The following is a 21,001-nucleotide window of genomic DNA, read 5'->3' as shown; positions in this document are numbered from 1 at the left end:
TCGGTCCGCATCTGCGCAGACTACAAATGTACCATAAACAAGGCCCTCACGGCCCACGCATACCCAGTGCCAGTGGTCAGCCATGTCCTTGCCACCCTGGCTGGGTCGAAAATTTTTGGCAAGCTGGACTTGGCCCAAGCATATCAACAGCTGCCAGTAGATGAGGCCACAGCAGAGGCACAGACGATTGTGACGCACAGAGGAGCGTTCAGGGTAAAGCGGCTGCAATTCGGTGTCAGCGTGGCACCAGGCATATTCCAGAATATAATGGACTCTCTCCTTAAAGGGATTCCTGGCGTCACCCCCTTCTTCGATGATGTGTTGATTGCCGGCCCCACACCAGAGGAGTTTGAGGACCGCCTCCGCACCGTTCTGCACCGTTTCCAGACGGCGGGTCTCAAGGTGAAGCGGGAAAAATGTCTACTAGGAGTGCCTCAGGTGGACTTTCTGGGATTTATGGTGGACGCAGAAGGGGTCCACCCGACTGGGGACAAGGTACGGGCCATTTGTGATGCCCCAGCGCCCAAGAGCAAGACTGAACTTCAGGCCTTCTTGGGACTATTGAACTTTTACCATTCCTTCCTTCCCCACAAGGCGGCGGTAGCGGAGCCCCTACACAGACTCCTGGACAAGCGGGCCCCTTGGGTGTGGGGCCAGCGCCAGGAGGCCGCATTCCAGGCAGTCAAGGACTTGCTTGTCTCAAACTCGGTCTTGGCACACTTCGACGAGAGGCTGCCGGTGGTGCTAGCATGCGACGCCTCACCCTATGGCATTGGAGCTGTCCTGGGGCACCAACTCCCGGATGGAAGAGAGGTACCGGTGGCGTACTTTTCCCAGACACTCAACACAACCGAGCGGAACTACTCGCAAATCGACAAGGAGGGTCTGGCAATCGTAAAGGGAGTAAAAAAATTCCATGATTTCTTGTACGGGCGGCCCTTCACCGTGGTGACTGACCACAAGCCGTTGCTTGGCTTGTTTGCCCCCGAAAAGCAGACCCCCCAAGTGCTGTCTCCTCGCGTCCTCAGGTGGTCAATTTTCCTTGCCAGCTACCAGTATGCACTGATTCACCGACCTGGGAAGGCGATGGGCCATGCGGACGCCCTCAGCAGGCTACCACTACCGGAAACAGGCCCTGACCCAGCACCTGCACAAGAGGTTATGAGCCTGGAGCTGCTTCCCGACCGCCCCATTCAGGCACAAGAAGTTGCACACCATTCCAAGAAAGATAGGGTCATCTCCCGGGTCCTGGACTGGGTGTGGAGGGGATGGCCCAGCAGCAGCCCCGGGCCAGAATTCGCCGGCTACACAACCCGCAAACATGAACTGTCGGCCCACAAGGGGTGCCTGTTATGGGGAAGCAGAGTCGTTGTTCCCCAGCCCCTCTGCAAAAGGGTCCTCACAGCCCTACACGAGACACATCCAGGGGTAGTAAGAATGAAGGCCCTTGCCAGGAGTTATGTGTGGTGGCCGGGGATCGATGGAGAGATAGAGGCCTGGGTCAAACACTGCCAGGCCTGCCAAGAATCCCGCCCAGATCCCCCAAGGGCCCCAGTCCAGTCCTGGGAGTCCGCCCGAGCACCATGGTCACGCCTGCATGTGGATTTCGCTGGCCCCTTTCAGGGGAAAACATTCTTCATAGTGGTGGACTCCTACACCAAATGGCTGGAAGTCGCATTGGTACCGTCCACTTCCACGTCCGCAGCCATCCGGGTACTACGCAGGCTGTTTGCAACCCACGGGCTCCCTGACACTCTCGTCTCAGACAACGGGACTGCATTTACGTCAGGAGAATTCCAAACCTTCACAGCGCAGAACGCCATCCGCCACATCCGTTCGGCGCCGTTCCACCCTGCCACCAATGGCCAAGCAGAACGCATGGTGCGGACCACCAAGGACACCCTTCGCCGCATGACGCAAGGGGACTGGGAGTACCGCCTTGCCACATTCCTTCTAGCACAGCACAGCACCCCCAGCTCAACGACTGGCCGGAGCCCCGCTGAACTACTAATGGGTCGGCGCCTTGCAATCAGATTGGACCGCCTTCACCCCGATAGAGCTCAGGATGAGGTAGTGGTGGGGGAAGGCAGGAACCCCCGGACCTTCGAGGCCCAGGACCCAGTGTACGCAAAGAATTTTGGGGCAGGCCCAGCATGGGTACCCGCCACAATCACCAGGGTCACTGGCCCCGTGTCGTACGAGGTGCTAACGGATGGGGGGCAATGCTGGCGCCGCCACTGCGACCAGATACGGCGACGATTCCCGGGAGAAAACCAGGAGGAGGACAGGTCAGAGGAGTCCCAAGGGAACAGCGGGGCAGTGAGGCCCATAGAGCAGGAGGGGCCAGCAGGAGAGGCAGAATCAGTAAATACAGAGAGGACCCGTGAGGCCGAAAGGACACCGGAACCAGAACCACGACTGAGCGAGCCGGTTGCACCAGACCAAACAGCCGCATCACAGCCAGCATCCTTGGAACACGAGCCAGAACCCGGAGCCCGGACCAGGGAACACCCCAGGCCACAACGCACACGTAGGCCGCCGGCATACCTTGAGGACTATGAATGCGACCTCCCGGGCAGGACTGGAACTTAGAGGGGAGGGGTGTTATGTACTGAGTTGAATAGGATCCAAACTGTAGCAGTCTGATTGGTCCTAGAACAATAGGATCCAAAAGGCAGCAGTCTGATTGGTCCTAGAACAATAGGATTCAGAATGCAGCAGTCTGATTGGTCCTAGAACAATGCAGCAGTATGATTGGTTGGCAGGAACCACCCAATCCTGCTCCAGATAGAAGTGAATCCACAACCTGATTGGCTTACAGTAGAATTCCAGAATTAGCCAATCATGTGCAGCCCATTGTGTAAATAATGTATATAAAGCAGATACTGTGAGGGGACATTTATTCATTCCTCCTCACCACTATGAGCTGAATAAAGAGCATGAAATCACTTTGCGACTCTGAGTATATTTCAGTAATCCATAATCAAACAGAATATTCTTCATATCAATCAGTACTACTGCTAAAGTCCTCCACCAGTGGGACTACTAATCTACAGTAAATATTTGTTATTAATTAAACTATCTTACGTCTCTTCCACATAAGATCTGCACAGTTTTCCTCCCTTAAAGGGAATAAATGATACCAAACACTGTATGATTTATTTCTGAGTAAGCGTGTGTAAGAATGCACTATATAATTTCTGTTCTTTCACTCACACTAAAGAGTGGGGAACCTGTGGCTCTTCAAACATCATAAAATGGAGATGGGGAGAAGGTTATATGCTACCTTGGAGAAAGGTGGGATATAAATGTTACAATCAATTGATCAATCAATCAATCAGTCAATCAATCAATCAATCAATGTACCCCAATGGGCATGGTTAGCAATGGTGGGATCTGTTGTCCAACAACATCTGAAGGACCAAAGGTTACCCACCTGTTTAACAGCATTCTGTCTCAAAGCGTCAGATTTTCTCCCCAGCCATATTCAGGCATGATCTAAGAAACAAAATCTGGATGCTTCGTGATGGCATTCATTTTACTGCACTGCAATTACAGTGGTACCTGGGGTTAAGTACTTAATTCGTTCCGGAGGTCCCTTCTTAACCTGAAACTGTTCTTAACCTGAAGCACCACTTTAGCTAATGGGGCCTCCCACTGCCGCCGCGCCACCGGAGCCCGATTTCTGTTCTTATCCTGAAGCAAAGTTCTTAACCTGAAGAACTATTTCCAGGTTAGCGGAGTCTGTAACCTGAAGCGTATGTAACCGTAAGTGTATGTAACCCGAGGTACCACTGTACTACAGATATAAACCCATGCAAGTCAGTTTACATTGCCTAAAAATACGGTCCATTTTCAAAGAATACACATTGCTGACTGTTCAGCAGTTACTCAGTATTAAGAAAGGAGTCTTTCATGCAATTTAGCAGAGACTGTTCTTCCTCTTTCTACCTAAGGCTGAACTATTGCCAGAGAGACTCTAGGGTTAGCTCAACTTTGACTAGAAAACTAGAAGAGACACATTTTCGATGTTTAAGAGTGCAGTAGAGCTATACTGTAATAAGCACAAGATAAAAAGATTTGACCTTTTGAGAGTATCAATGGAAACTACAAGAGGTATTCATTGGAGAGGATTACCCTGCAAATTCAATGTCAACGTCAAGAAATCAACGTACAATGCTACAAATGAGGCAGGAAATGATGAACAAAGAAAGGAATTTCATAGATTCCAGATGTACCCTAACACCAGCTGTGAGGTACAAGCCAGAAATCAAATTAAGGCCTTATGAAGGCCACTACTGTCCATTTTCTTAGGGGAACTTTTGTTTTTTAAAAGGAAAATAACAAACCAGAGATAAACGTCTTAATGTTTCCACAATGAAATCAGCATCTGCATTCATCTGCGGTCAGTTACCAAAAAACAAAAACACATTGAAGAAGCTATGGAGGAAAAAGGGTTTAAAAGATTATATCAGCTACTTTCAAAACAAACCTCACTATCAAAAGCCCCTAGGGTAACTGCTAATTAGCTGTTTTGCATTTTCATGTGAGAAACTCATTAAGTTTAGATGTATGTATATGAGGGTAACAATCTCCTTCCTCCAGTCACCCTGTAGCAGCGGACAAGTAGGACATTAATCCATCACACACATGTACTGCCACCTTCTAAAGGTAAAGGTAAAGAACCCTTGGGCGGTTAAGTCTAGTCAAAGGCAACTTTTCGAGCTGAGGGAGCCAGCGTTTGTCCATAGACAGCTTTCTGGGCCATGTGGCCACCATGACTAAACCACTACTGGTGCACAGAGGACTGTGATGAGTGTAAGAGCCCACGGAAACGCTGTTTACCTTCCCGCCACTACAGTACCTATTTATCTACTTGCACTGGTATGCTTTTGAACTGCTAGGTTGGGGAAAACTGGGACAGAGCAACGGGAGCTCACCCCATTGCACAGATTCAAACTACCGACCTTCTGATCAGTGGTTTAGACCACAGCGTCACCCATGTTACACCTTCTAACATCATATCCACACATAAGTGGGCTTTGTGCATATATTAAATCATAATCTTTAATATCTGTCTTATTTATCAAGGTCATATAATTATGATCATCTTCTAAAAACATACCCAGTTAAATACGCAACATGTATTCATTGAATATCCTCCCCTCTTTCTGTCATCTCCCCTTAACAGAGAACTGAGTAGCAAACATTCTTATTGATGATGAACCTAAAAGAGAGAATGGTTTTGAAGAAGGCAGCACATAAGAGTGCCTGCAGCACTTTTGGCTATTCTTTCCTCTTCCATTGATGTAATCTAATGCGCTTGAATTTTGCAAGTTCTCTTCCAAAACAGGAACACACATGCGCAAGACATGGAGGCTTCTAGAACAGACTTTGCCAATCAAATGCTGCTGGTTATGAAACCATCTCGAAAACAGCACAATGTCAACAGGCCTGGCTCCAGGGCAAAGTGAACTAAAGATGAAGCAAAGTTTTATTATCTATAAAGGTGCAGTAACAACAAAATGCGATGCTTTTCAGTTAATCATACCATGTGAACTAAGACAAGGGTGCGTGCGTGTTTTGATTTCAGCCATTTAGCAGCTCAAAACTACATTTTCCAGAATACAACTGGTCTGACCATCTGCATGAGCAGAATAACGTTTAAATGAGATTGTTTTCCCAATCACATGAAGCCTTCATATTTGCTCCTTCCATCTATACTTCACACCAGTTTTTCTAGCAACCTTCCCTGACTTTAGTCTCAGGGAGCCAACAACCCAACCATCTTTCACCCTGAATGTCATACATCAATCAAGAAGAGTAACAGAGTTGTGAAAAATTATAAACAATTCTAATTATAAAACAATTATCAAATTATTCAATATTGGCATATAATGTGTTTTCTTATTTAGTATATCTATTGGCACCAAGCACTAACAGATCTCTAACTCCCCTGGAATTTTACACTTTTTCGAAGACCTTACACTTGTCTTGGCCTTTGCCCCTTTTCGTCTCTTTCCCTGTTCCATTTCCAGGGTTTTTTGGGTGGGTGGAGGCTGCCCTGTGCCTCTTAGCTTTCTTCTGCTAAGCAGGTCCTACACAACCCCCACATCCCTACACCCTCTACTTCTAAATAGCTTCACAAAAAAGAAATACTAAAACCCCCAACAGGTTGCTAATGTAGCTCGATGCACTATGTTTTTTAGCGCAGGAACATTCCAATAAAAGAGGACCTTACTTTCTTCAGGCATAAGACAGAGAGCTTCTTTTACAACAGTATCATTTCACCTACCTTGTAGCAGGAGGTGAAAGTGCCAAAACAATATGTAAAATACAAAATGAGTTACACATTACATCTATTAAAAATTTATACTAGATGTGTCGTGCTACACAACACATACTCTAGTACAGCCTATCCCAAAGGAACCTAGAAGTGTTAGGGTTTTTTTTAAACTATTTTAAAACTGTGCCATACTTCACAATACAGTCCCTCAGTGGAACACCTTAGCAAGCTGAGATGGTGTGGGCTGCTCAGTAATTGCGGGGGGGGGGGGGGAGAGAGAAACAGCTCTCTGTACTTCATTGTCAGACTACAACATAAATCTACTGTCCCATTGTCTGTATCTAGAGTTGAATCTTGGGAAACAAAACCTCTCTTTTCCTGTTTAGGATCTGGGCATTGAAATACAGCCAGATTACACTGCCATAATTTACACATCCATTTTCTGTAGGAAGTGCAGACACACAGGTGACTTGAAGAGGGTCTTAAATGCAAGCTTGCTTGTTCAGTAAAGGTAAAGGTAAAGAGACCCCTGACTGTTAAGTCCAGTTGCGGACGTCTCTGGGGTTGCAGCGCTCATCTCGCTGTACTGGCCAAGGGAGCCGGCGTTTGTCCACAAACAGCTTCTGGGTCATGTGGCCATCATGACTAAGCTGCTTCTGGCGAACCAGAACAGTGCACGGAAACGCTATTTACCTTCCCACCGGAGCGGTACCTATTTATCTACTTTGTACTTTGACGTGCTTTCGAACTGATAGGTTGGCAGGAGCAGGGACTGAGCAACAGGAGCTCACGTCGTCGCAGGGATTTGAACCTCCGATCTTCTAATCGGCAAGCCCTAGGCTCTGTGGTTTAGACCACAGCGCTACCCGCGTCCCTGCTTGTTCAGCAGCACCTGCTAAATAGGGGGGAGGAGGAATCACTAAAATGTTTAATCCGCCAGAGCCAATCCCATTTCACTTTTTCTTCCTCTTTTCCAAAGAAGGTAAGAGTCATGCCCCAAATCCCACAAGCAAGGAATGGGTGATTCTTTAGACCAAAACTGTAATGATCAAAGCAGTGTCCTTTTTCCAGTGAACCATCTGCAGCAATTCCTCAACCCACACTTGCCGTTCAATAACAGAAGCTTCGATGGACTGGGGAAATGTTTCAGCACTGAATATCCAGAACTGGTACAACAAACTTTCAGGCTTTGCAATCATGGAGAAATAGTATGCCACCTTGATGCACTATTTTTAAGGACAGTCCACAAGATGACATAAATGCCAGTGAAACACAAAAATATTCTCCTCACTTGCACCTGAAATCTGATGTCATCCTATATAGTTAATACATTGTTATACTGTTTAGATGTATTTATGCTGTATATATTTTAAAAAATCATAATAGAAGCCTCCAGTCAGATTGATGTGAGTTGGATTAAGCTGGCCAAATTTCTGCCTTTGCAATGAGCTTTTTGCTCGGTTTCCACTGCGCATGTCACAACTCCTGTGCAACTACTCCTCCTCATGCTGATTATGCACAGACCTGCTGGCACAGTGCCCTGTGACTGATGTGCCCTCTCCTTCCTGACTTAGTAGTATACTAGCCTCATCTTTCTGATAATACACAATACCTCCTCACAATACCCAGAGCTGTAGCTAGGTGACCTTGCGCCCCTGGCAGAACCATCCAGATTGTGCCCCTAGCCACGGACAAATTAGCTCTTCTTTCCGCCTCTCCTCCAACACCCCCCTTCCACCCATTCAATTCACCCTCTATTTAAAACCATTTCTTATGAGGCAATAATTGATATTGATATTTATGGACACATTTTTAGCCAATTCTGTGCCCCTGGCAGGGGCCCACCTCACCACCCCCTAGCTATGGCCCTGACAATACCCCCACATTCTGACCTATTCAGTTCCTGCTTTTGGTCAAGTTGCAGAATAATTCCTTGCTTCTTGACTGGAATTATTTGTTGTTCCATTCCAGCTACTCCTGATACTGCAGAAGGATGACTCACATCCTAACACAACCACAAAGGGCCTCACATTGAGGAGAAGAGAGTCTATAATATATTTTTTAATCATCAGTAAGAGCTGGGCTATGAGTTACATTTGTAATAGGAAAACTGCCAAAAATGGTATCCCTGTGGCAATAACTCCCCCATCCTGTTCTCTACAACAGAAGCGGGAAAACTATGGCCTGCAGGCCACACCTGGCCTATGGAAGCTTTTCAGCTGGTCTTTGAGCTATTTGGGAATACAACCCTATTGTCCTAGGTGGGACAATTCAGACTTCTTTTCCACAGGCACACTGAGCCAGCTGCGGGACCTAAGGAAGTAGCGATGTTGCCAAATCAATAGGGGTCCTGGGAAACCCAATCCTGTGAAACATGGATGTCTTGCAAGAGGCCAGCTGCCTCCCACAAGACAATGCGGCCCATCCAGGGTGGGAGTTGTGTTATGAACGGGCTGTGAAAGACAGACTGTTCTAACTTGAAATTTGCTTTGAAAGCGCACTACAAAAGGAAATATGCAAGCCTGAAAGCTAGCGAACTATCGTGGTCGAAAATGTTTATTCCAGCCATGAACTTGGTACATGGCCTCATGCAAATCACTCTCATTTGGCCTCAATATGAGATGATAATATGGGATAATAATACTAGTCTACTTTATCACGCTGCTGTATGGATTATTTTTAAATTTGTATACCGCTTACATGTCAGAACGGCTTCTAAGTGGTTTACAACTATAATCAAAATATGTCACATTGTTGTTGTTTAGTCGTTTAGTCGTGTCCGACTCTTCGTGACCCCATGGACCAGAGCACGCCAGGCACTTCTGTCTTCCATTGCCTCCCGCAGTTTAGTCAAACTCATGCTGGTAGCTTCGAGAACACTATCCAACCATCTTGTCCTCTGTCGTCCCCTTCTCCTTGTGCCCTCCATCTTTCCCAACATCAGGGTCTTTTCCAGGGAGTCTTCTCTTCTCATGAGGTGGCCAAAGTATTGGAGCCTCAGCTTCAGGATCTGTCCTTCCAGTGAGCACTCAGGGCTGATTTCCTTAAGAATGGATAGATTTGCTCTTCTTGCCGTCCATGGGACTCTCAAGAGTCTCCTCCAGCACCATAATTCAAAAGCATAAATTCTTCGGCGATCAGCCTTCTTTATGGTACAGCTTTCACTTCCATACATCACTACTGGGAAAACCATAGCTTTTACTATACGGACCTTTGTTGGCAAGGTGATGTCTCTACTTTTTAAGATGCTGTCTAGGTTTGTCATTGCTTTTCTCCCAAGAAGCAGGCGTCTTTTAATTTCGTGGCTGCTGTCACCATCTGCAGTGATCATGGAGCCCAAGAAAGTAAAATCTCTCATGCCTCCATTTCTTCCCCTTCTATTTGCCAGCAGGTGATGGGAACAGCGGGCATGATCTTCGTTAAAGATCATGATCTGTCACATTAAAGCATCCTTAATTAGAATATACAATAAAACAATTTAAAACTGTAACAATTTAAACAACATCATCAGAAGTTCAATTCAGGGGGGTGTTTGCCTAAACAGGAGTGTCTGGCCCACTCCTGATCTTCAATATCCTACCATGTGGTAATAATAATAATAATAATAATAATAATAATAATTTATTTATACCCCGCCCATCTGGCTGGGTTTCCAGTAGCATCACATAGTAACTGTCCCAGGTCTACAATCATAGTGGACATGAGCACTGAAAGAAATGCTCACTTTTTGATAGATGCAAGTTGCACAGAAAAGTACACATAGATGTTATGGTCAGGAGGATGAGCGCCCACCACAGAATATACCATTCTCAGTAGCTTCTCTCTGCAAAATGTAACTTGTAGCTCAGCTGGCCTTCCAGGCATTCTTAAAAACACTTTAACTGCCTTTTCAAAACATTAGGTTTTAAGTTGCTTTACCCTTTTCTTTTTACATCTAATACTGAAGTCATTTTCATTTAAAAAATAAATAAAAAAGTTTTGATGACTTCCCCCGCTTTTTAAATTCAGTACTTCTCTGCAACGTTCATAAGAGGCTATGCATGCCTGAAAGTTCCTAAAGAGCACTTGCCATTTCAGCGACCTTGGTTCACATTTCTTCACAGTTCTCCCAGGTGGGAGCAGCAAAACCCCACAGCAAATGTTTCTGTCCACCATGATTAGTGTCACAGAAGAAACATCTTTCATTCTGATAGGTATTCTTGGCTAAGGGGGGGGGAATCCCTTGATCTCTCAAAATAGAAGCCTGAATTAAAACTGAAAGCCGTACAAGCAATCCTACATTCACTAAAGACATCCCACTCTGATGACACAGACAGCAGCAACTTCAAATTTCACATACCCATTCTGACAGCCCCGCAATTCCGTTTCATTTTATTGCCATAAACAGAGTGGTAACAAATAAAACCTGCACACATGGCTTCATGGAAAGAATTAAATAGGAAAGCTTGCCCTTATTTGTCTATATTTGTTTTCCAATTAAGAATAGCCAGTCATTCAGATATTTGACGGGGGGGGGATCCAAAGAGTCATGAAATACAAGAACAATACATATATATTTATTATGTGCACATATTACATATTTAATATTGCAAGGGTGATGTGTAGACGTTTTGGTTATTTCACAAGCTGCATCAGGAAAAAATGTGTTATTCTAGTCTGCCACCATGTAAAGCACTTCTACACAGCAGCCAAATAAAGGTTTTAAACACTACCATGTATAGATTTTTTGGGTGCCCGTTTCCCAGAGCTGTTCACCATGTAAACTGGGCCAGTAAAAAAACCCAACCTTGCCAGGTAGTACAGCCACCACCTCTGTAGTCCCACAATCCTCAGCCAGGGGAAGCTCAGGTTGTTGTCTGGATGTTCTTGGTATTCACAAGGCAAGAGCCACAGCCCCAAGCCCTTAAGTTACTCAGCAGCATATGACCAAGCAGCCAGGTACTGTACATAGATTCAGAGCCAAGATGACTTCAAGAAACCACACCAAAGTAAATGCAATACTTTATTAAGGAGGTTATAACCATAAGAACCCTATACCGATAAAATACAGTTAAGCAATTGGGAATTCAAGAGCGGAACAGAAAAATAACAGAGCTATTTTGCCTCATGCATTAGGCCCATTAGACATTAGGCATCCAGTTTGTGGTTGTTGCAATTCAGAATCCTTCATCGAAATGGGGACCATTCCACCTTAGGCTGGGACTAATTCTTTCTGATATCAAAAAGATTTGGTTTCCTGCCAGTGGTAAGAAACACTCACCATAACCAATACTACTGGGCCTTTATATTTTAACTTACTGACTCTGCAAAAACTTAGTCATCACATCCTTGTGGGTTATATGGGGTGCAGGTGGAGGGGTGGCACCTCTGGTGGGTGACACATCGTGCTCCTTCTGAGGTTGTTGGTCCACCTTTGGTCCCCGACGCTGTATTTGGCTGACCCGTGGCTCCTAGAAACTGCACAGCATACAACAGCGGCCAAAAACATCTGGAGGGCTGAATTTGAGGAAGCCTGGCTGTGACTGACCAGCTAAACCAGATGAGGGTAGCGAATGAGCCTCAAATCCTTAATGACATGCAAAGACAGTCTTCAGCAGATTGAGCAAGTGAGACCAATAGTCCATCAGTCAAGCAGGCAGTTTCTGCAATTGCTTGGGAAGTGAGGGTAGCCCATCTAGGAGAAGGAAAACTCTGATTCTAAGCCTCCGCTGCCTTGTGGGATATCTTAGGGAAAAGAACAGGCAAAGGAGCAGGCCTAGACAAATCCAGAGTGCAGTCCCTAAGATGGTTGGATGGCGCCTCCTTCCAGCAACTCCTGCCACCAAGCTGCTGCCAAATGTATAGCTCAGCTTCATTTGGACCACAGCAAGGCCGAAAAAGGGGTCTGTTGCTTGGACAGCCCAGGCGCTCCATACACACTGCCCAGGTTGCACTCCGGGGAGGTCACTTTGATTGACTTTACGCCGAAGGCGCACTCCATTGCCTCTTGCTTTCCGTATATTGCGATGTGCTTTTCAACAAGAGGGTTTACGTTTAATTCTTTCAGCAGCAAGTTGTTACCAGTGCAGAGTAACATGATCCAAGAGGCAACTTTCAAATATTCCATTTTGGAGTCCCAGGGCCATTAAGTACCTCAGCTCAGTGTTATTAGAGCACGTGACTTTGCACACAAAAGACCCCAAGTCCTGTCCTGACATTACCAGGTGGGGCCAGGAAAGACCCCTGCCTGAAACCCCAGAAAGCCAATGACGATCAGTGTAGGCCAGCCTTTGCCAACCTGGTGCCCTCCAGATGTTGTTGAACTATAACATCCATCATACTGAATGGGGCTGATGGGAGCTCTAGTCCAACAGCATTGAGGGCACCAGGTTGGCAAAGGCTGCCCCAGACAATCCTGAGCTAGATGGAATAGTGGTCTGAGTCGGGATAAGCAGCTTCCTGCGTTCCTGAATTATTAATTCATCTGGTGCACTTAGTACATGCAATTATACATGCACATCATTTTAAAGATTTATTGCCCTCCGCTTCTGAGAGTATTGCCACATAACAAATTAAACTGCCTTCTTTTAAGCACAGTGTTTCCAAACTGTGCTTATTAGCTTTTCCGTTCCTAGTTGCTACTCAACACAGGTATCTACCATGCCAAGCTACATAATGAATGCTCCACCTACACAAGTTTTGCTCTCAAGGGAGCCTTATTTAATTCAAGGCATCAAATAAAGGATTTGATCCTACACCCTTGTTACGAGAGACTGGGAGAGCTATGCAACACATCTTAAGAAAGAGGGCTGCGGTTGTTAAGTGCAATGGAGAAAATTAAGAGGTAGCGAAAATCACTGTGAACTGCAGATTTTGCAGACCACCCACCAACACAATAGAAAATTATGCTACTGAGAGAATAAGTTTAAATTTAACAACAGTGTAGAATGACTTTTTCGCTTGTTTCCACCGTACAAAGTCCTCCACAATGAAGATGGCTGACACTTCTGGCAAATCTCAAAAACAAAACGTAGAGATCCAAGGGAGGGAGGGAAACCAACAAGGACTTTCTCACTCTATCTGGAAATTGAAAACCTTAAGTTTTAATGGTGCCTCATAGTTTAAAATGGTTAAGCTAGAATTTTTTTACTAAGAAGGAAGACTTCAGGTGGACTATCCACTATTGCATTTCACAGAATAAATTTATATACTACTTGATTTTTAGGAGGGTGGGGAATGACTCAATGGCCATCACAAGTTCACTAATCACCAAGAACTCACATTGCATTCAGTAAGTGATGAATGACGACAAAACCTACTGCTGGCATTGCTACCTCAACTGGGTATGCGAATTCTACTATTTTATATATCAACAGTATAGTTTAAGGCAGGGATGGGAACCTGTAACCCTACAGTTGTTTGTTGGTCTATAACTCCCATCATTCCTAGGTTTGATGTAAGCTGGAGTCTAACAACATCTGGAGAGCTGAAGTTCCCCATTCCTGGTTTAAGGTTAATAAAATTAAAGCTACAGAAGATCTCTATGGCAACGTAACTTGACTGCCTGGAAGTCTCAAACAGAGCATTTCAAGACAACCACAGAATGTTAAGAGCGAGGTCAATGATGGTTCTCTACTTCAAGTTATAGGTTTTGGTAAAACTCCCCAGAATGCATGTTACACTTGTGCAATTACATCAAAGAGTATAGCAATTAAGGAGTGCCTAATGATATTTATTAACAAGTTAAGTTGCCAAGCAAAAGTAACCTCTTTGTAGTTCTCCCAACCAGTCATTTGCCACATGCCATATGTTGTTTTCTTTGAGGTTCTGCTACACTGACTCATGGAAATGTCACAGCCACACACTTCCACAAAGTGGCAATCTTGTAGGAAGTGTTTGCTTGCCTCACATGACACATCTGTCTTGTTTATGTACAAGGAATTTGAGCAAAAAAACAAAACAAACTTCTATTTATTTCAGCAAAGAAGGAGCATATCTATATCTAGAGAAGGCTTTGAAGACAAACAGCACCAGCGAAATGTAGTCATATTAATCCAAAACATGATCTAGATTTTTTATTTTTATTTTTGCATTCAGTCACATTTGCAAGATTATTTTTTTAAAAAAAATCAGATGGCAGAGCAAACTTATTGTTAGCAACAAGCACATCTATTTTTAGGGATCTGCTTTTAATGGGAGGATAATATTGTGCACCATTTGTAGCCATTTAAATTTCACTTACGGAACCATTCCACTTTCCCCCAAACACCAGACAATATTGTACTTTCTGTAGGCTACTTGTAGAGCCAATATGTTCACATGGAAGTCAGCCCTCTGCATTTCGACAGAACGAAAACAGTTTCAGAAGTTATTGGGAGAACATTGAACAAGCCCTCCAGCTACATCTCCGCCGTAACATTGAAAGAATGTTGCATAATGTGTACAAGCTATTTTTCCCCCGCATCCAGAGTTGGCTCATACTTAAAATTAAAGCAACTTTAATTTAAGGTCCCATGGCTCAGGACTTGCACTTCAATAGCGTTGCACCATAATGTTCAAAGCCGCTCTTGCTGCCAGGTACACAAATGCTTCAGGTGCAGCTTTGAGATTACCTCACTCTCAGCAGAGTGCAAAGAGGTGGGTGTAGAAAGCAGAAGTGAAATCCGAAGGATTTTAAGGGCTGTAGATTAAGAACAGTTGGCCCAACACCGGAGAATGAAACCTCTGCACCTGTCTTGCTATTTCCACCTACTGAAAATGGAGCTTATCATCCTGAAATGTGCTCCGGCTATTACTGCACAACACCTATCACTTTCCGTGCTGGTTATTGTAAATTGCCGAGATCCCTGAAATGGACAGCAATGCTAAAACTCTTAGCATCCATGGCCTGGAAAAACTCGGGTAGCCCTGCTACCACTGGCACATACTTGAAAAACTCACAGCAAGTGAGAACCTGTCTTCATTCGTTGACCATTACTTATTATGCACCAAAACAGAAGGGCTCATGTTTGAAAACAGAACTCAGTATCTCCACTGAGCAGCATACAAGCAAAAGCATGCAGACAGAGGCATACCTAGGCTCCCTTGCACCCTTGGCAAGAAGAGTGGGCAGACATGCAGGCTCCAAGACAGAGTGGAGAGGCACCATTTTTGTGTCATCTCGCCCTTAGTCAACCTAATCGACACCTAGGTACGCCCCTGAAAATACGCTCAGGGATAAAAAAGCAGGAAACCAAAGAAATGCAACTGTAAAATAATTCTCCAAAAGAGGGTTAGAATAAGAGCAAGTTCATCAACACTCAGCTACACATGACTCTGTGTGCGTGGAACAACAATTACAGATCAGACGCAGCTTTCATATTACAACACATCAAAGACAGAGTGGTTTTCAATGGCAACAGTTCTAATAATCAGCTGCAAGAAACTTTCGGAGACAAACCACTTAAGGATGAATTATCAAGTGATGCAACAAGCTTCTGAATCAATCCTTAGTCCAGACACTGACTACAGCTTTATCCACACAATACATTTAAAGCACATACCGTCCCCAGGATTTTGGTGGGAAGCTAACTCACAGAGCTACAATTCCCAGCATCCTTAAACTACACTGCCCAGGATTCTTTGAGCTTTAAATGTACGGTGCAATGGGACCTATTTTTAGGGCACGTCTTTTCACATCAAACACACACTGTATTTATTTCCTTCATCCTATAGATCCCAGAAGGGACACGGGTGGCGCTGTGGGTTAAACCACAGAGCCTAGGACTTGCCGATCAGAAGGTCGGTGGTTCGAATCCCTGTGATGGGGTGAGCTCCCATTGCTCGGTCCCTGCTCCTGCCAACCTAGCAGTTCGAAAGCACATCAAAGTGCAAGTAGATAAATAGGTACCGCTCCGGCGGGAAGGTAAACAGCGTTTCCGTGTGCTGCTCTGGTTCACCAGAAGCGGCTTAGTCATGCTGGCCACATGACCCGGAAGCTGTACGCCGGCTCCCTCGGCCAATAAAGCGAGATGAGCGCCGCAACCCCAGAGTCGGTCACAACTGGACCTAATGGTCAGGGGTCCCTTTACCCTTTACCTTTATAGATCCCAGAGTAGATTAAAACAAAATATATAACCTGAACCAAGCAGAACACCACAAGTGCAGAACAACATAAAACATGCACAATAACTTTAGAAAAAGTTCCTTATACAGCAAGCAAGTGCAGTGCATTTATGCAACAGAAAGTATAAAAATTCCAAACACTATAGAACTTACGGTTAGTTGCAAAACCACTTCAGAAAGCCAATATAGCAAGGAAGTCAGGGAAATTCAGACAACTTCTCCTTCACCCTCAAGACAGAAAAAATAGAGTCCATCCAGCCCATTACTGCCAACTCCAGTGCTTTGGTTAGGAGGCTTCTCCATTGTTATGGCAAAATCCTTTTGACTGGAGTCGCTAGGAATTGAACTAGAGACCTCCTGAATGCAAAGGATGTTCTCTATCGCTACAGTTGGATTTCAAGGTATGAAAGCAGCACTGACTGCGGAAAACAATAAATGTCATTTCATCACTACAGCAGATGATTAAAACCGGGGATACTCACACCTGGAGCCATTCTTCCCCCCCATTTGCAACCATTACAGGTCCACTTCCCACATTTACCCTGGTGAGTGTCCCAGAACATTGGAGCAGGTGAATTTATCTCCAGCCCCTCTCTCCCTCTCCATCTTGGAGCTGATGAGTGGGATAAGCAGACGGTGAGAAAGAGGTGGTCTTCAAGGTGCCCTGCAGCACTGCTGCAGATGACTACTGGCCTCCACCTCAGCACAAAAGGCAGGGAAGAAAAGATGGCACTACTTTTCACAATGCGCTTCCAGAGAGAGTTTTAGAAGACGGCTCCTGGTGCCTATGGAGGTCAGGAGCAAGACTTTGCTACACAGGGAGAGAGGGGGCACTTATGACCACAGTTTTCCAGTTTCCTACTGGAGCAAGTCAAAAATGTGTGGGCAAATTTTAGCAACTGTTAGCAATGTGTGAGAAAAATCTCCATTACAATGAAGGTGCCAGGGTGTGTGTGTGTGATATTTTGGAACTGACAAATTTTGTAATGTATTTCAATTAATAGACTGTGTTACTTTTACTGTTGTTAACCGCTCAGAGCCCGGCTTCGGCTAGGGAGGGTGGGATATAAATAAAATTTTATTATTATTATTATTATTATTATTATTAAGAAGTCACTGAAGCTGAATGGCATCTGATGGTTTCATTTTTAAAAAGACACTCTCAATTGGTGTTTTTTGTTTGTCTGTTCTTTAAAAAATCAAATTTTACCATCTGTAAGTTGACAAACCTACTTATCCGTTTTAAAAAATGATAATAGAAGGCACAGAATTTTTAGCCTAACTTCTAGCTCAGGTCAATGGGCAGAAAGTGTTGTTTAAAGGTCTATTAGACATATATGCAATCCATATATCCAAATGCAAGGTGCAGTGGCTTCAACAGGTACAGGTGAACAGAGCTGCTGCATAAGTGGTATTTAATGCAGCACGAATGCACACAACTCACAGAAGGGAAGTCCCTTACCCTCTTCTCCCCTGTTTTCCCCTGCAGCACAATAAGCTTCTTCAGAGGGGAGGGAGACTCTAAGGAAAGGCCAAGGATGTGAGGGAGGTGGTTGCAATGGGAGAGGAGAACTGGGGGAACTTCAGTTTGAGGCAGGTAAGCAAGTGAGATTCACTGCTGAGTAAACTCAAGCTGTAAATCCTATGGAGGAACAGGATAGGAATAAATGAGCAGTTTTCACAACCGAGGTATAAATGGTGTAGTTTCTCCCAGGCACAGCTTTGTAACTTAGTCAAATTATTATTATTTATTTGCATTGATTTATTAGCTGCATTTATATAGCCAACCCAACAAGAGCTTCCTTGGACAGGACGCAAAGTTAGCTAATGTTTTTATATGACACCAAATTATTCAGGACGGTAAGTATTGCAAAGCATACTGTAAAGCATCAAAATTCAGTGTGCACTGACAAGAGAACAGCAGATGAGATTCAGCATAACTAAATGAAATGTGAAATGCTGCACAAGGAAAGCGGAAAAAAATCCTATCACCACAATCGCTGTAACCACTGGGGGAAAGTGTAGATTTCAATGAAAACTCTCAACTCAGGATGCTGAGGCCATAAAAAGAATTATGACGATGTAAAGTTCAGGGGGATGAATTAGTTATTGGGAAAGTGTCAAGAAAATCCAACACAGTTACAAGTGACTTCAAAAGAAGAAGAAAAACTTTCTAAAAACAAGGAGATAGCTTAAAGGGAAGTTGAAAGGGAAAGTCAAGAGGATCAAAGCTCTACAAAACGCTTCGTAGTTGTTTTAAAATCACAACATTAGACGCTCAGCTAGAATGTGTATGGCAGATCAAGGAAGGTACCAACAAGCCAAGAAGTTGTCTGTGTGGTTAACGAGCAAATAAGCAATAAGTCATTTAGAAAATGAAAATCTTGTCCAAATGAGGACAACAAAAAGGAACACAAATAAATGCAAGGAGCCAGAAGTTCGGCTACAAATTATGTGCCTTCTATTATCATTTTTTTAAACGGCTAAATCCAGCCACCTTTTTCCTTAGGTCTGTACCTCTTTGCCCCGTTTTCATATTTAGAAGAGCATGCGTGATTGGCAGGAGGAGGCTCAATGTATCATTCACTTAGGGAATTAATGATCATATACCTCTTCTGGTATTATAATGTAGTAAACATGTAGGGATGGGGCTTTCCACACTGGCTCTGCTACCCTCATCCTTGCCATGTTGAGCAAAAAGATCTGAAGTGGGCTTGTAAGGACACTCACAATTGCTGGGAAGTTTTAAGGACATTCAGGAAAACATGCTTAAAAGCTCCTTTCAGACATTGACCCTCAATGCAGCAAGGAGTCTGTGCAGGTGGAGTCTGCGCATTCAGTCTTGCGCCACACCCACCAATACATGAATAGCACTGTTCAAAATTAACCAGGCGCCCGGCACATTTGCACCTGGTTTAATAATAATAATAATAATAATAATAATTTATTATTTATACCCCGCCCATCTGGCTGGGTTTCCCCAGCTACTCTGGGTGGCTTCCAACAAAACACTAAAATACAATAACCTATTAAACATTAAAAGCTTCCCTAAACAGGGCTGCCTTTAGATACCTTCTAAAAGTTTGGTAGTTATTTTTCTCTTTGACAAACTTGCTAAAATGTATAGAAATCCAAGACAAGGAATGTTGGAAATGTAAGGAAAAGGAGGGGAATTTCTTCCATATGTGGTGGACTTGTACTAAGGTTAAAGCCTACTGGGATATGATATACAATGAACTGAAAAAGGTTTTTAAAAATACCTTTATCAAAAAACCAGAGGCATTTCTGTTGGGTATAATTGGAGAAGAAATTCCCAAAAAAGATATAAATTTATTTATGTATGCTACCACAGCCGCGAGGATACTTTTAGCCCAGAAATGGAAGCAGCAGGAACTTCCAACATTGGAAGAATGGCAGGCTAAAATGATGGAATATGCAGAACTGGCTAAGCTGACGGGGAAGATCTGAAACCAGCGCGACAAGCTGTTTGAAAAGGACTGGAGTAAATTTATACAATATATGAGAGAACATTGTAAACATTTGAAAACGTTTGCAGGTTTGAGTTAAAATGTTTTGTAAAGTTAATTTTTGGAACCTCTTTACAATTATCAAGGTAAATTTTATAAGCATGAAAGAAGGTAAATAGGTTAAGATAGAAATGCTAAGTTGTAAGTGAATATTTATGAAAGCCAAGGAGTGAGAGGGGAGGAGTCGAGGCTCAGTTTGAGCAAGGCTATAGGTGATGTTATGATTCTAATGGATTGTGATTATGGTAAAAATAATGTAAACTCAATACAAATTATTATATAAAAAAAGAATCAATCACAGTGAGTCCATCATTTGAAAAATAAGACTTTAGAGCCGTCTTGCCCAAAAATGGCAACTAGACATTCCATTTTGGGGGCTGTAACCTTGGTTCAAGGAGACATTTGGCACCTCGCCTATATATATAAGTTTCTAACACTGATGGTTAAACTGCAAAACAAAAAATGGCTAATGGCCAGGGATAATATAAGTTTTAGTCCAGCAGCATTTGGGTGGCCACAGGTTTCCCATCCCCCATTAAGTAAAACTACAGTGGTACCTCGTGTTACATACGCTTCAGGTTACAGACTCCGCTAACCCAGAAATAGTACCTCGGGTTAAGAACTTTGCTTCAGGATGAGAACAGAAATCGTGTGGTGGCAGCAGAAGGCCCCATTAGCTAAAGTGGTGCTTCAGGTTAAGAACAGTTTCAGGTTAGGAACAGACCTCTGGAACAAATTAAGTATGTAACCAGAGGTACCACTGTACTTCTGAAGGAACCTGGGGGGTACGACCCATGAACTGAGAACATAGGCATGTGCACATGTTTTAAGAAATACTCCTTCCCCCACTGCTCCTGGAATCGTGGGACTGAGATATTATAAGCATCTGACAATATGGCCATTGCCCCGATTAAAAAATATATAGTTCTCATTCTTCATCAGCCAAGGCTTTCATTTTTAACAAGTTTGTGTTGCTTTTTCTCTGCATCCGTTCTTTACAGACAGGCTCACCAACCCAAAGTGATCACTATGATGAGGTCTTCTTTCATTTGTGGAACCAGAAGGCAATACTGGTTCATCAACATTCTGAAAGGCATGGGTTTAA

General features: G+C 44.0%; 1 protein-coding gene and 1 long non-coding RNA gene across 2 annotated transcripts in view; one reads left to right on the top strand and one right to left on the bottom strand.

The window, feature by feature from the left end:
• RASA3 (RAS p21 protein activator 3) overlaps positions 1-21,001 on the bottom strand; it is a 127,464-nt gene that overhangs the window by 103,318 nt on the left and 3,145 nt on the right. The gene's annotated exons all lie outside the window — the stretch shown is intronic.
• The window catches only part of LOC308476003, an 81,804-nt gene continuing 81,260 nt past the window's right edge, over positions 20,458-21,001 (top strand). The window contains exon 1 of the long non-coding RNA XR_013985631.1: positions 20,458-20,650. This is a non-coding gene — a long non-coding RNA (uncharacterized lncRNA). The remainder of the gene's footprint in view (positions 20,651-21,001) is intronic.

Source organism: Podarcis pityusensis, assembly GCF_964106645.2.
Source record: "Podarcis pityusensis genome assembly, chromosome: 4".
Lineage (NCBI taxonomy): Eukaryota > Metazoa > Chordata > Lepidosauria > Squamata > Lacertidae > Podarcis > Podarcis pityusensis.
The sequence above is the reverse complement of the archived record's forward strand: the minus strand, read 5'-3'. Positions and strand labels throughout refer to the sequence as shown.